This window comes from Microcaecilia unicolor, chromosome 1 (genome assembly GCF_901765095.1).
Source record: "Microcaecilia unicolor chromosome 1, aMicUni1.1, whole genome shotgun sequence".
In the NCBI taxonomy this organism is placed as follows: domain Eukaryota; kingdom Metazoa; phylum Chordata; class Amphibia; order Gymnophiona; family Siphonopidae; genus Microcaecilia; species Microcaecilia unicolor.
In genome coordinates, this window is record NC_044031.1 from 467,251,576 (window position 1) to 467,263,941 (window position 12,366).

Below are 12,366 nucleotides of genomic sequence, written 5' to 3' on the forward strand. Positions count from 1 at the left end.
TGGTGACAGGCTGCAAATTGCCACTGCTGTTGTTTGGAAGTTAACACAAGACTCGGGGGAGGAGTGGGGGGGAAGAGGCGGGAAAGATTTTCCAAGTCATTAGATTGTTTCATTTACTTAAATATTGTATTACTTTTCTTTATGAAGCAAACCCGAGGGACAAGCGATTTGAGAGAGTTTGCATCAGTAGGATCTGGCGGTACCTGCCACTGATCTATACCAGTCCCCCCCCTTCCCCCTCGCCGGTAAATATTTTGCTAGAGGCTACAACATTCTATACCCGTTGTTTGTTGGGAGTTGACAGAGGTGTAAATCATTCAGTGTGCAGGAAACGGCTCTGAGCTGAGCTTCAGCATGTTGGGCCAGCCTTTGATGCAGACTGGTTGTACAGGTTTCTAGATGACTGAGAAACCGGTTGAACTAGTCTGTTATGATTCTGTGTTCCTCAGAATGCAAGAACCTGCCCAGCCAGTTAAATGAAAGACATATTAGGTTATCCAGTACACACTGCATGTTCCTCTGCTTAACAGCAGCTGCAGCGTTCTCTCCCATGGCCAAAGGTGGCTTCCTTTCTCATAATTGGTGGAGAGTTAACAGTAAATATTCAATATCCCTGACCAAGAGCAAAATTTTGAAAATCTGAAGTGAAAGGGTGAGTTTTTTTTCTTACTAACTTTCTCCCCTCTTGCTTGCTTTTATACAGCTCATCTCCATTCAGAAACTGATGTGAAATTCTTCAGCGGTTGTTTGTTTGGGAGTAGTACCTGAATGTGCATGCAGGGTATTCCAAAACGTCCAGGTGAGGAGGCCCCCTTACCTCATTTATAGCAGTTAAAATTTTGACAAGCGTGTACTCCTTTGGTTAATGGATTGATTTTTTTTTGCCCTCTTATCTGGAATGTAGGTGCATGTTTTTTTTTCACCAATGCAGAGCAGTTGCTTTATTTCTTTTAAAGTAAATACTGAATTAAAGCATTATTCACACAAAACAAGCAATTTGTTTCTGTTATACCAGGGATACCCTTTTAAGATGGGGAGTGAGAAGACATGGGAAAAAAGTCTGACTGGGAGCAGGGACAGTGTTATAGCCAGAAGAAAAGAGCAGTGAGGGGCAAGAAAGCTCAGTAAAGCAAAGTCACCAAATCTTGGCAACTGCTTAAGGATGGAAGCCCAGCAGCATTGTGCATGCTGAGCTGAAAGAGAAAGGAATGAAGGCAGGTTTTGTCATGCCTGTTAAAGTCTGGAAAAAATCTTTGACTTAAGAAAATCAGCATCTTGCATTAAACTTAAATATACAGTCCTAGCCATCTCTTCTGCCCTCCCTCCCCCCAAGACGACTTTTTTAGTTTTCCATTTTGGTAGACTAGCTCTCTTGTTGAATACAGTGTTGTCAAAGGCATGATGGTCCCAGCTGATTGTGTTGTGCAGGTCTAATGGTAGTCTAGAGTGCATCGCTATCTGAGTGGCTGGAAAAGTGTAAACGGGGAGACATTGAATCTGTCCCTTAGCTTGACTAATAATGAATTATTTTGTATCTTTGCAAAGCTTTTAAAACATGCAGTTTTCAGCTGCAGCGCATACACTGGTTCTTCTGTTATTTCCTCTTTGGTCTTATTCCTATGTCTTCTTTCCTGTTTTGTTGCAATGCATTTTATTTCTTAGAATTTTAGGTTTTCTGGAATAGAAAATGTGCATCTTTTAATTTTGCCATGACTGCTGCTATCAGTTGTCTGGGCCACATTCATCCTTTTTATACGTCATGCAAAGCTTGCTTAGGGCTCTGATAAGAATCAATCGAGTAGCACCCAGGTTGACTTATGGGCTCATTTTCGGAAGATGGATGTCCTTCTCCCAGGGTCGTCCAAATCGGTATAATCAAAAGCTGATTTTGGACGTTTCAAACTGCTTTCCGTCGCAGGGACGGCCAAAGTTCAAGGGGGCGAATCGGAGGCATAGCGAAGGCAGGACTTGGGCGTGCCTAACACTTGGACGTCCTCGACCCATAATCGAGAGAAACAAGGACATCCCTGACAAACACTTGGACAACTTTACCTGGTTGTGTTTTTCTTACGACCAAGGCACAAAAAGGTGCCCGAAATAACCAGATGACCACTGGAGAGAATCGGGGATGACCTCCCCTTACTCCCCCCAGTGGTCACTAACCCCCTCCCACCCTCAAAAAATATCTTTACAAATATTTTGTGCCAGCCTTAGATGTCATACTCAGGTCCATGACAGCAGTTTGCAGGTCCCTGGAGCAGTTTTAGTGGGTGCAGTGCACTTCAGGCATGCAGACCCAGGCCCATCCCCCTACCTGTTACGTTTGTGGTGGAAACAGCGAGCCCTCCAAAACCCACCACCACAAACCCACTGTACCCACATCTAGGTGCCCCCCCTTCACCCATAAGGACTTTGGTAGTGATGTACAGTTGTGGGTAGTGGGTTTTGGGGGGCTCAACACACAAGGTAAGGGAGCTATGTTCCTGGGAGCTTTTTCTGAAGTCCACTGCAGTGCCCCCTAGGGTGCCTGGTTGGTGTCCTGGCATGTCAGGGGGACCAGAGCACTACAAATGCTGGCTCCTACCACAACCAAATGGCTTGCATTTGGTTGTTTCTAACATGGACTTCCTTGGTTTCGATTATTGCTGAAAATCAGAAACGACCAAATCTAGGGACGACCAAATTTAAGGATGTGAACGTCCCTGACTGTATTATCGAAATGAAAGATGGACATCCATCTTGTTTCGAAAATACGGGTTTCCCCGCCCCTGGATGGGGACGTTTTGCGGGGACGTCCTCATCAAAACTTGGACGTCCCTTTCGAAAATGCCCCTCAGTCCTAACAGTAGATTTAGCTGCATATTAAAAAGCATCTTTGTATCCTGCTGAGGTACTTGGCTTAATTGGTAGAAGCTATTCAAATCTTTCGCATGGTCACATTGGAGGACTTTATTTACCAGAAAAACTTGGCTTGACTAAACTTGCTCTGCTACTTCAGACTTTCCTGGCAAATAAACTCCTGATGTGTAGCTGAGTGGAATGTTTGCTTGTGTCGCAGTTTCACTGAAACATTGTAGATTGGGAACCTAGTTAGCAAACATTTTCATGAAGAAGGAGAATTTTGGAGTAAATGTAGCCTTGGGTGTTGAAAACATACGTACACTATGTAGTCAAATGTCCAGATGCGTGTAGGGCAGTGGTTCTTAATCCAGTCCTCGGGGCGCACTTAGCCAGTCGGGTTTTCAAGATATCCTTAATGAAAATGCATGGAGAGATTTGCATGCAGATCTCTCTCATGCATGTTTCATTGTGGATATCCTGAAAATACTACAGGCTAAGTTGAGAATCAGTGGTGTAGATCTCGCTTGTGCATATTTCATTGTGGATATCCTGAAAACATGACAGGCTAGGTGTGCCCTTTTAGGCTAGGTTGAGAACCAGTGGTGATCATACACGAAACTTCATACAGGTCAAGCTTTGGGATCAGTTCATAACTAATGCTCTCCCAGCCTGTCCTAATGATACATTAGGTCTTCCTTCACTGAGTTCAACTCGCTCCATTTTCTGAGATATGTTATTGATGCATAGCACTTTCCTGTTTTTGCAATAGTGTTTGTTTTAAAGCCTTATGTACAAAGCATTTTCCCTATTAACATAAAAATTAAGAAAACCTTTCACACCAGCTGTATGCGTATGGAGCGATCAGGTCAAAAACCAAGTTTTGGAGAACTGCAGAATGTAAGAGGACCTGGATCCATGGTAGGTTGAAGGCAGGCTTGTCCAAGTTCAGGCCTCAAGGGCCACAAACAAACCAGGTTTTGAGGATATTCCTAATGAATATGCATGAGAACGATTTGCATGCCCACTACTCCCATTGTATACAAATCTCATAAAAACATAAGAATAGCCATACTGGGTCAGTATCCTGCTTCCAACAGTGCTCAGTCCAGGTCACAAGTACCTGACAGTATCCCAAATAGTAGCAAGATTCATGCTACCGATCCCAGGGAAAAGCAGTGGCTTTCCACATATCTATTAGATTGCAAGCTCTTTGAGCAGGGACTGTCTTTCTTCTGTGTTTGTACAGCGCTGCGTACACTTTGTAGCGCTCTAGAAATGTTAAATAGTAGTAGTAGTAGTATCTCAATAGCATACTGTGGACTTTTTTCCTCCAGGAACTTGTCCAAACCTTTTTTTAAACCCAGATATGCTAACCGCCGATACCACATCCTATGGCAATGAGTTCCAGAGCTTAATTATTCATTGAGTGAAAAAATATTTCCTCTTGTTTGTTTTAAAAGTAGTACCATGAAACTTTGAGTGTCCCCTAGTCTTTGTATTTTTTGCAAGAGTAAATAATTGATTTACGTTTATCTGTTCTACACCACGTAGTATTTTGTAGACCTCTATCATATCCCCTCTCAGCCGTCTTTTTCAAGCTGAAGGGTCATAACTTCTTAAGCCTTTCCTCATACGAGAAGAGTTATCCCCTTAATCATTTTGGTTGCCCTTCTATGAACCTTTTATAATTCTGCTATATCCTTTTAAGATGATGACCGGAATTGTACACAGTACTGAAGGTGTAGTCGCACCACGGAGCGATACAGAGGCATTGTAATATTCTTTGTCTTATTTTCTATCCCTTTCCTAATAATTCCTAGCGTTCTATTTGCCTTTTTGGCCGCCGCTACACACTGGGCAGAATATTTTAGTGTATTGTCATGCATATTCACTTGAGAGATCCTAAAAACCTGGCATGTTTTGGGGCTTTGGTGACTGAATTTTTACAAGCCCGGATCAAGGCTAGGCAAACTAGCATGTGCCTAGGGTACAAATATTTTTGAGGGGCATGCTCAGATGTATTAATTAAATAGCTTCCAAGAAATAATTTTGTCCTGGTAAATCAGCTGCTGACTGAGTGGGTAAGAGGGGGGAACCTACTACTACTACTACTATTTAGCATTTCTATAGCGCTACAAGGCATACGCAGCGCTGCACAAACATAGCAGTCTGTCTATATTTCCCACCTCCTGTGCATTGGTTTCCAGTCTACAGGAGGAGTCTGTGAACTGTGCTTCCTCCTCTGCCCCTCTTGACTGTTTTCTACTGTAGGCAGACGCACATAGATTTAAAATGTATTTCTATTGCAGTGGGAGGCCCACCGAAGGGCTAATCCAGTCTTGCTTGGATCTGGACTTTCAACCCTTCTTAAAAGAGAAAGTAAGCTTTTTGTTATTGAGTAACCACAGCAGAATATAAAGTAGTATTTAATGGGGTCCTAGTATGTACTGAAAGCCATCTAAAAGCATATTTGAAAAGGAAAAAAGTAAAGAATTTGGATTAGTATATACACTGTTTTGCCCTGCCTACTAGTTAAAGCAGTATACAAAGTGTTGAATGAATAAATAAAGCTGTGGACTGCTGTTTTAGCTGGTAACAGGAGGCACAAGAATTGATTCCTGCCATGTTCCTACTTTTTTATCTCAACCTTTGAGCTCCTGGTAAATGTCATTTCACTCAGTTATAGATATAGAGCAAAGCCAGAGACATTTTTTAAGTTGAGAAAAGCACAATGAATATTGCACAAGCAAGGGAGCACCATAAGTATCAGCCCAAAGGAAGATATGCAGAATACCAGAGCCCAACAAATGCTACTCTTAATAAATTCTGGTTCAGTTTCAGAGAGATGTTCAGATAAGTATTTCAGCAGACAGGTGATCATGGCAATTCAAGGATTACTTTGGCATTGAGACTGAAATATGTAGAAATTCTCTTGAATATATTCAACTCGTCAACAATTTCCCAATTGCAGCCCCCCCCCCCCCCCCCCCCACGGTGTTTAATATAGGTGTGTCTGTTTACTTCTGTTTGCTGACACGAACCACATGCTTTTCCAGTTCAACTAGTATTGTTTTAATTCATCCAATACAAATTCATCTAGGGCATCAGGAGCTCTTCAGCAAGTCCTGGATATTTATTTATTTGTTACATTTGTATCCCACATTTTCCCACCTATTTGCAGGCTCAATGTGGCTTACATATAATTCTGTTATATGCAATGAGCCTACAGATAAGCTTTCAGCTGCATCTGCAGCCCCAGCTCATGTTTTTGATTGGGCAAAATGAAAATATCCTGAGTTGGAAAAGGCAGGTATTTGACAGAACAGATTTCTTTAATCCTGTTTTCAAACATACAGCTTAAATGGAATATTACAAGCGAGTTGGGAATATAGTTGGTGATCCTGATGAAGTCAACAGCCCTGTTCTTGTTACATGGTGTTCAATACCTCCATTACACTTGGCTGATACTGGGAACAAGGAAAGCCCCTATTCTTATTCCTTTCTGCTGCTACTTTACAGTAGCATTAGCTTCCTCATAGCTGACTGTTATTGAGCTCACTTATTGTATACTAGTAAAAAAGGCCCGTTTCTGACACAAATTAAACGGGCGCTAGCAAGGTTTTCCTCGGAGTGTGTATGTTTGGGAGAGTGTATGTGAGAGTGACTGTTTGAGAGTCAGAGTGAAAGTGTGAATGTGTGTGTGTGAGAGAGAGAGTGAGTCTGGGTGTGAGTGTGTTTGTGAGAGAGTGTGTGTGTGAGAATGAGAGTGTGTGCAAGTGTGTATGTGAGACATAGTGTGAGAGAGAGTGTGTGTGTGTGTGGGCGAGAGAGAGAGTGTGAGTGAGACACAGATTCTCTGTGAGAGTGAGTGTATGAGACCAAGCGAGTGTGTGAGTGACTGTGTGGCACATAGAGAGTGAATGTGATACAGTGTGAGACAGAGTGTGAGAGTGAGAGTCAGAAAGACATTGTATATGAGAGAGAGAGTGTGAGCCCTGCCCTCCCAATCCATGCCCATCTGTCCCCTGCCCCCTCCATTCATCCTTTTCCAGCAATTCCCCTCTCTCCCTGAGCCCTGCCCTCCCAATCCATGCCCATCCATGCTCCTCTGTCACCTGTCCCCTCCATTCATCCCTATCCAGCAATTCCCCTCTCTCCCTGAGCCCTGCCCTGCAATCCATATCCATCCATGCCCATCTGGCCCCTCCATTCATCCCTATCCAGCAATTCCCCTCTCTCCCTGAGCCCTGCCCTCCCAATCCATGCCCATCCATGCTCCTCTGTCACCTGGCCCCTCCATTCATCCCTATCCAGCAATTCCCCTCTCTCCCTGAGCCCTGCCCTGCAATCCATATCCATCCATGCCCATCTGTCCCCTCCATTCATCCCTATCCAGCAATTCCCCTCTCTCCTTGAGCCCTGCCCTCCCAATCCATGCCCATCCATGCTCCTCTGTCCCCTGCCCCCTCCATTCATCCCTTTCCAGCAATTCTCCTCTCTCCCTGAGCCCTGCCCTCCCAATCCATGCCCATCCATGCTCCTCTGTCCCCTGCCGCCTCCATTCATCCTTTTCCAGCAAGTCCCCTCTCTCCCTTCCATGACCCCCCCTCGCATCCATGCTCCTCTCTCTCCCATGTCCCAGCCTGGCCACGCCCTCTTCTCCCCCCCCCCTTCGCATCCATGCCCCCCCCCCCCCTTCGCATCAATGCTGTCGTTTCTCCCCTGCCCTCCCGCTCCCATTGTTCTACTTTACTGGCCACCCTCTTCTCTCCCCCCAACTTCTTTTTTTTTTTCTTTTTAAATTTACCTCCGTGGCGGTTCCAGCAATGATGCGTCAGGGAAGGAGGCGGCGTTCCCGACGTCTAGCCTTCCCTTCGCTGTGTTTCGCTTTCTTCTGACGTCATCCTTGACGTCAGAAGAAGGCGGAACACAGCGAAGGGAAGGCTAGCGACGTCGGGAGCGCCACCTCCTTCCCTGACGCTACGCTGCCGGAATTGTTTTTTTTTTTTCCGCCCTCGACGTCATGACGTTTGACGCGAGGGCGGGGCAGAGACGGCTGGCTGGTTTGAAGGCTTCACACCATGAATCCACGAACCCTTCAGCCTGGGAGTGACGTCAGATGGCTTCAGAACGTTGTCCTCAGAACGTTGAGGGTGCGTTTTATTAGATTAGATTGTCTGCTATCTCAATTGCAGTCAACAGTGCCCTACTGTAAAAAAAAAAAAAAAAAGTTGCCATTAAACTGGATGTATCAGATTTTCAAAAGATGTTCATATGTTTTTAAACTGCTCAACATCTCCTATAACATGATATATTAGGGGGGGGAAAAGCAGCATCCAAGGATCAGCCATTGTAGTACATACTCCCATCCCAGGTTCCTCTGTTTATTTCTAATGTGTGGGGCAACATTGTGATATTACCTCCCCTACCCCAGATATAAATGATTACTATAGTATTCTTTCACCATAGTAACGTTTTGGATCATTTTTGAATCTGCAAAGTTTAAAAGAGGTGTCTGTAATTCTTTGTGACATTGTTGTGGAAAGGAGAGTGTATATAGGCAAGAGATACTTCCCTTCACTGTAACGTTTCATATTTTTCAAATACCAAAGCCATTTAGAGAACAAAAAATAAAGCATATGTTAGTGCCTGGTTTTTTTCTGTGTGGGCATGATGGGAGTAATTCTATAAGGTGGTACCTAGTTTTAGGCAGTAACAATACGCATAAATGTTAGTACTTTAATCATTTACATACATGAATAACCATGTATGTGCATAAATGACCTCTTATATCAACCAGCTTAAGTACGTGCATTGTTCACGTGCTTAATAACAGTGATCATAATATGATCGGATTTGATATTAGCTTTGAAGTAAGTACACATAGGAAATCAAATACGTTATAGACCGGTGAGTCTGACGTCGGTGCCGGGCAAAATGGTAGAGACTATTAATAAGAACAAAATTACAGAGCATATTCAAAAGCATGGATTAATGAGACAAAATCAACATGGATTTAGTGAAGGGAAATCTTGGTTCACCAGTCTACTACATTTCTTTGAAGGGGTGAACAAACGTGGATAAAGGGGAGCCGGTTGATATTGTGTATCTGGATTTTCAGAAGGCGTTTGACAAAGTACCTCATGAAAGACTCCAGAGGAAATTGGAGAGTCATGGGATAGGCGGTAGTGTTCTATTGTGGATTAAAAACTGGTTAAAAGAAAACAGAGAGTAGGGGTAAATGGGCATTATTCTCAATGGAGAAGGGTAGTTAGTGGGGTTCCCCAGGGGTCTGTGCTGGGACCGCTGCTTTTTAACATATTTATAAATGACCTAGAGATGGGAGTAACTAGTGAGGTTATTAAATTTGCTGATGACACAAAGTTATTCAAAGTCGTTAAATCGCGGGAGGATTGTGAAAAATTACAAGAGGACCTTACGAGACTGGGCATCTAAATGGTAGATGATGTTTAATGTGAGCGAGTGCAAAGTGATGCATGTGGGAAAGAGGAACCCAAATTATAGCTATGTCATGCAAGGTTCCACGTTAGGAGTCACGGACCAAGAAAGGGATCTAGGTGTTGATGATCCGTTGAAACCTGCTCAGTGTGCTGCTGCTGCTGCTGCTGCGGCTAAGAAAGCAAATAGAATGTTAGGCATTATTAGGAAAGGAATGGAAAACAAAAATGAGGATGCTATAATGCCTTTGTATCGCTCCATGGTGTGACCGCACCTCGAATATTGTGTTCAATTCTTGTCGCCACATCTCAAAAAAGATATAGTGGAATTAGAAAAGGAGCAGAGAAGGGTGACGAAAATAACAAAGGGATGGAACGACTTCCCTATGAGGAAAGGCTAAAGCGGCTAGGGCTCTTCAGCTTGGAGAAAAGGCGGCTGAGGGGAGATATGATAGAGTTCTGCAAAATGATGAGTGGATTGAACGGGTAGATGTGAAGCGTCTGTTCACGCTTTCCAAAAATACTAGGACTAGGGGGCATGCGATGAAGCTACAATGTAGTAAATTTAAAACGAATTGGAGAAAATGTTTCTTCACTCAACATGTAATTAAACTCTGGAATTCGTTGCAAGAGTATGTGGTAAAGGCGGTTAGCTTAGTGGAGTTTTAAAAAAGGTTTTGGTGGCTTCCTAAAAGGAAAAGTCCATAGACCGTTATTAAATGGACTTGGGGAAAATCCACTATTTCTGGGATAAGCAGTATAAAATGTTTTGTACATTTTTGGGATCTTGCCGGGTATTTGTGACCTGGATTGGCCAGTGTTGGAAACAGGATGCTGGGCTCGATGGACCTTTGGTCTGTCCCAGTATGGCAATATGTATGTACGTATGTATACTTTGCCAGTGAGCACACACATGGGCGGAGCTTCAGCAGAGTGTATAAGTAATGCACTTGTATTATAAAATACTATGATTTATGCGTGTTCTTGATGACATCTAGGTACAAGCATTTACAACAGCCGTAGCCTTTAGATCAAGGTGTGTGTTTTAAGCCCGTTGCACTAGTACTTTATAGACAAAAGTAGTTGCCTTAATTAACACTGTTAATAGGCATCTTGTTAAAGAATTACTTTCCACACACAAAAGAAATAGCATGTGACATGCATTGAGTTTATATTTTCCTCTTCTCAGTCAAAATTAGTATTTTTTTTTTATATTTAAGATTTTATATTTTATTGATTGAAAAAAAGAAGCATGGTTTTGAGAGTGAGTTTGCTTGACTAAAGTCAATACCAAAAAAAAAAATGTTTTAATCCTTTTCATATGGCGTAGGTAGTGAAAAGAGAAGACCTAAAAAAAAGGCAATAAGAAAAGCGCTTGGGTTTTGTTCAGTTTTACTCTCTTAGGGGCCGTCTTACCAAACTGCAGTAAAAAAAAAGTGATCTTAGCACATCATTATGCTGGTCAGTCCCCTGAGTTAAGGCCATTTTTACCACCGGGGCAAAATGACTGACTTTTTTTTTTTTTTTCTATTTTCATTATTAATCGTCACATGCTAATTTTCCTGTTAGCGCATGAACTCCTACCACCATCTGTTATGTTGAGGGTAAGGACTCGCATGCTAAGCACACATTAATCAGTTAGCATGTGGCAATGTACCTTCACTAACCAATTAACGCAGAACACACCAACTCTACACCCCAACACGAAAAATACTTTTTATTTTTTAGTGTACGGGTAGCACATGCACATCCAAAAATTACCACAGATGCCTCAGTTAACCCCACTGTGAGCCATTTTTTGCTGTGCTAAGAATGCGTTGGTCCTTATTGCAGCTTAATGTGCCACTTCTGTTAATCTCATTACACTATGAGAAGGAGAAGAGTAGTATCCAGTGCAGATGAGACAAGAAAAACCAATGGAAGATTGATTTCTATGGTGGAAAGATTTGTTCAACCTGCTCCTCCAAGAAGGCCAATCCAGAGTGTAAAGAATTGAACCTGTAGGGAGGATTCCTTAAGCTAACTAGACAAGAAAGTGATGGTTCAGGGAAACTTGGAACACCTCTCGTACCTCCCAGATGAGATCGTATCCAGCACACCTTGAGATCTGCTAGATCCTTGTGACTCGGACTGGCCGCTGTGGGAGACAGGATGCTGGGCTTGAAAGACTTTGGTCTAACTCGGCATGACTTTTCTTATGAACCTCCTTACTGTCACTGTATATGCATCACTAACCCCATTTTGAGACCTTACCAAACTGAAACCAGCAAGGCTTGCTCCTCTTGTTTAAAATTTTTGTAGTTTTCTCAAGGCTGAGATGCTACAGCTGCTGCTTTGTGTGTTTTGATGCTGTTCATTGAAACGGAGGCGATACCATTGTTTGCTATCCTGACCATGAATGGCGATATTACAGGAGAGTGATCTTTGTTTCAGAGGATTATTTCAGATAATACCAGTGTTTTCTTGCCCCTTTCTAGTTGGCAATATGACCAATTTTGCTGTTAGGCAATGAGCAACAACATGAAATGTCGTCTGAATTTTTGTGTTGGTCAGCATGTCTAGTATAGCAGAATTCACACATATGAAACGCACCTTCCATTATATTTTTCTAATAAAAAACTGCCTTCATATGCGGGCAGCAGTCACTCTTCAGATGTTTCAAGTCTCTTAGCGTGCCACGGTTCCCTAAGTATTCTAGTGTAAGGAGATTCCTTGTACAGAACAGCTGTTGCAAACAATGATAGAGGTTAAGGAAGGGACACCATTATTTTTTTACCCCCCCCCCCCCCCCCCCCCTTTTTATTTTATTTATTTTTATGTAGGTATGGCAGAGATGGAGCTTTTGTGTGGAGCATATTAAGCTCCATTCACAGGTATGAGCTCTGAAGGAGCAAATGCCTTCGCTGAGTCCAGGGAAGGGATCATTTGTGGTATTTAGCACACAGTTGTTTTGAAAAGTTGGTTCCTATGGCTCTATTTCCCACTACCCCTCTACCTTTCCTGCATTTGGATTCTGTATATAATACTGATGGCAGTTGTCAAAGAGTGCAGGCATTAAGGATTAGAT

At 42.9% G+C, this 12,366-nt stretch overlaps 1 protein-coding gene across 4 annotated transcripts in view; it reads left to right on the forward strand.

Moving 5' to 3' along the window:
* Positions 1–486: 486 nt before the first annotated feature.
* The window catches only part of RBBP8 (RB binding protein 8, endonuclease), a 278,475-nt gene continuing 266,595 nt past the window's right edge, over positions 487–12,366 (forward strand). Inside the window, exons 1-2 of one of the 4 annotated variants that reach the window (XM_030213485.1) lie at positions 487–596; positions 704–799. The gene's annotated coding sequence lies outside the window, so the exon portion shown is untranslated. The remainder of the gene's footprint in view (positions 597–703; positions 800–12,366) is intronic. The other 3 variants (XM_030213463.1, XM_030213470.1, XM_030213478.1) reach the window with 3 other exon arrangements.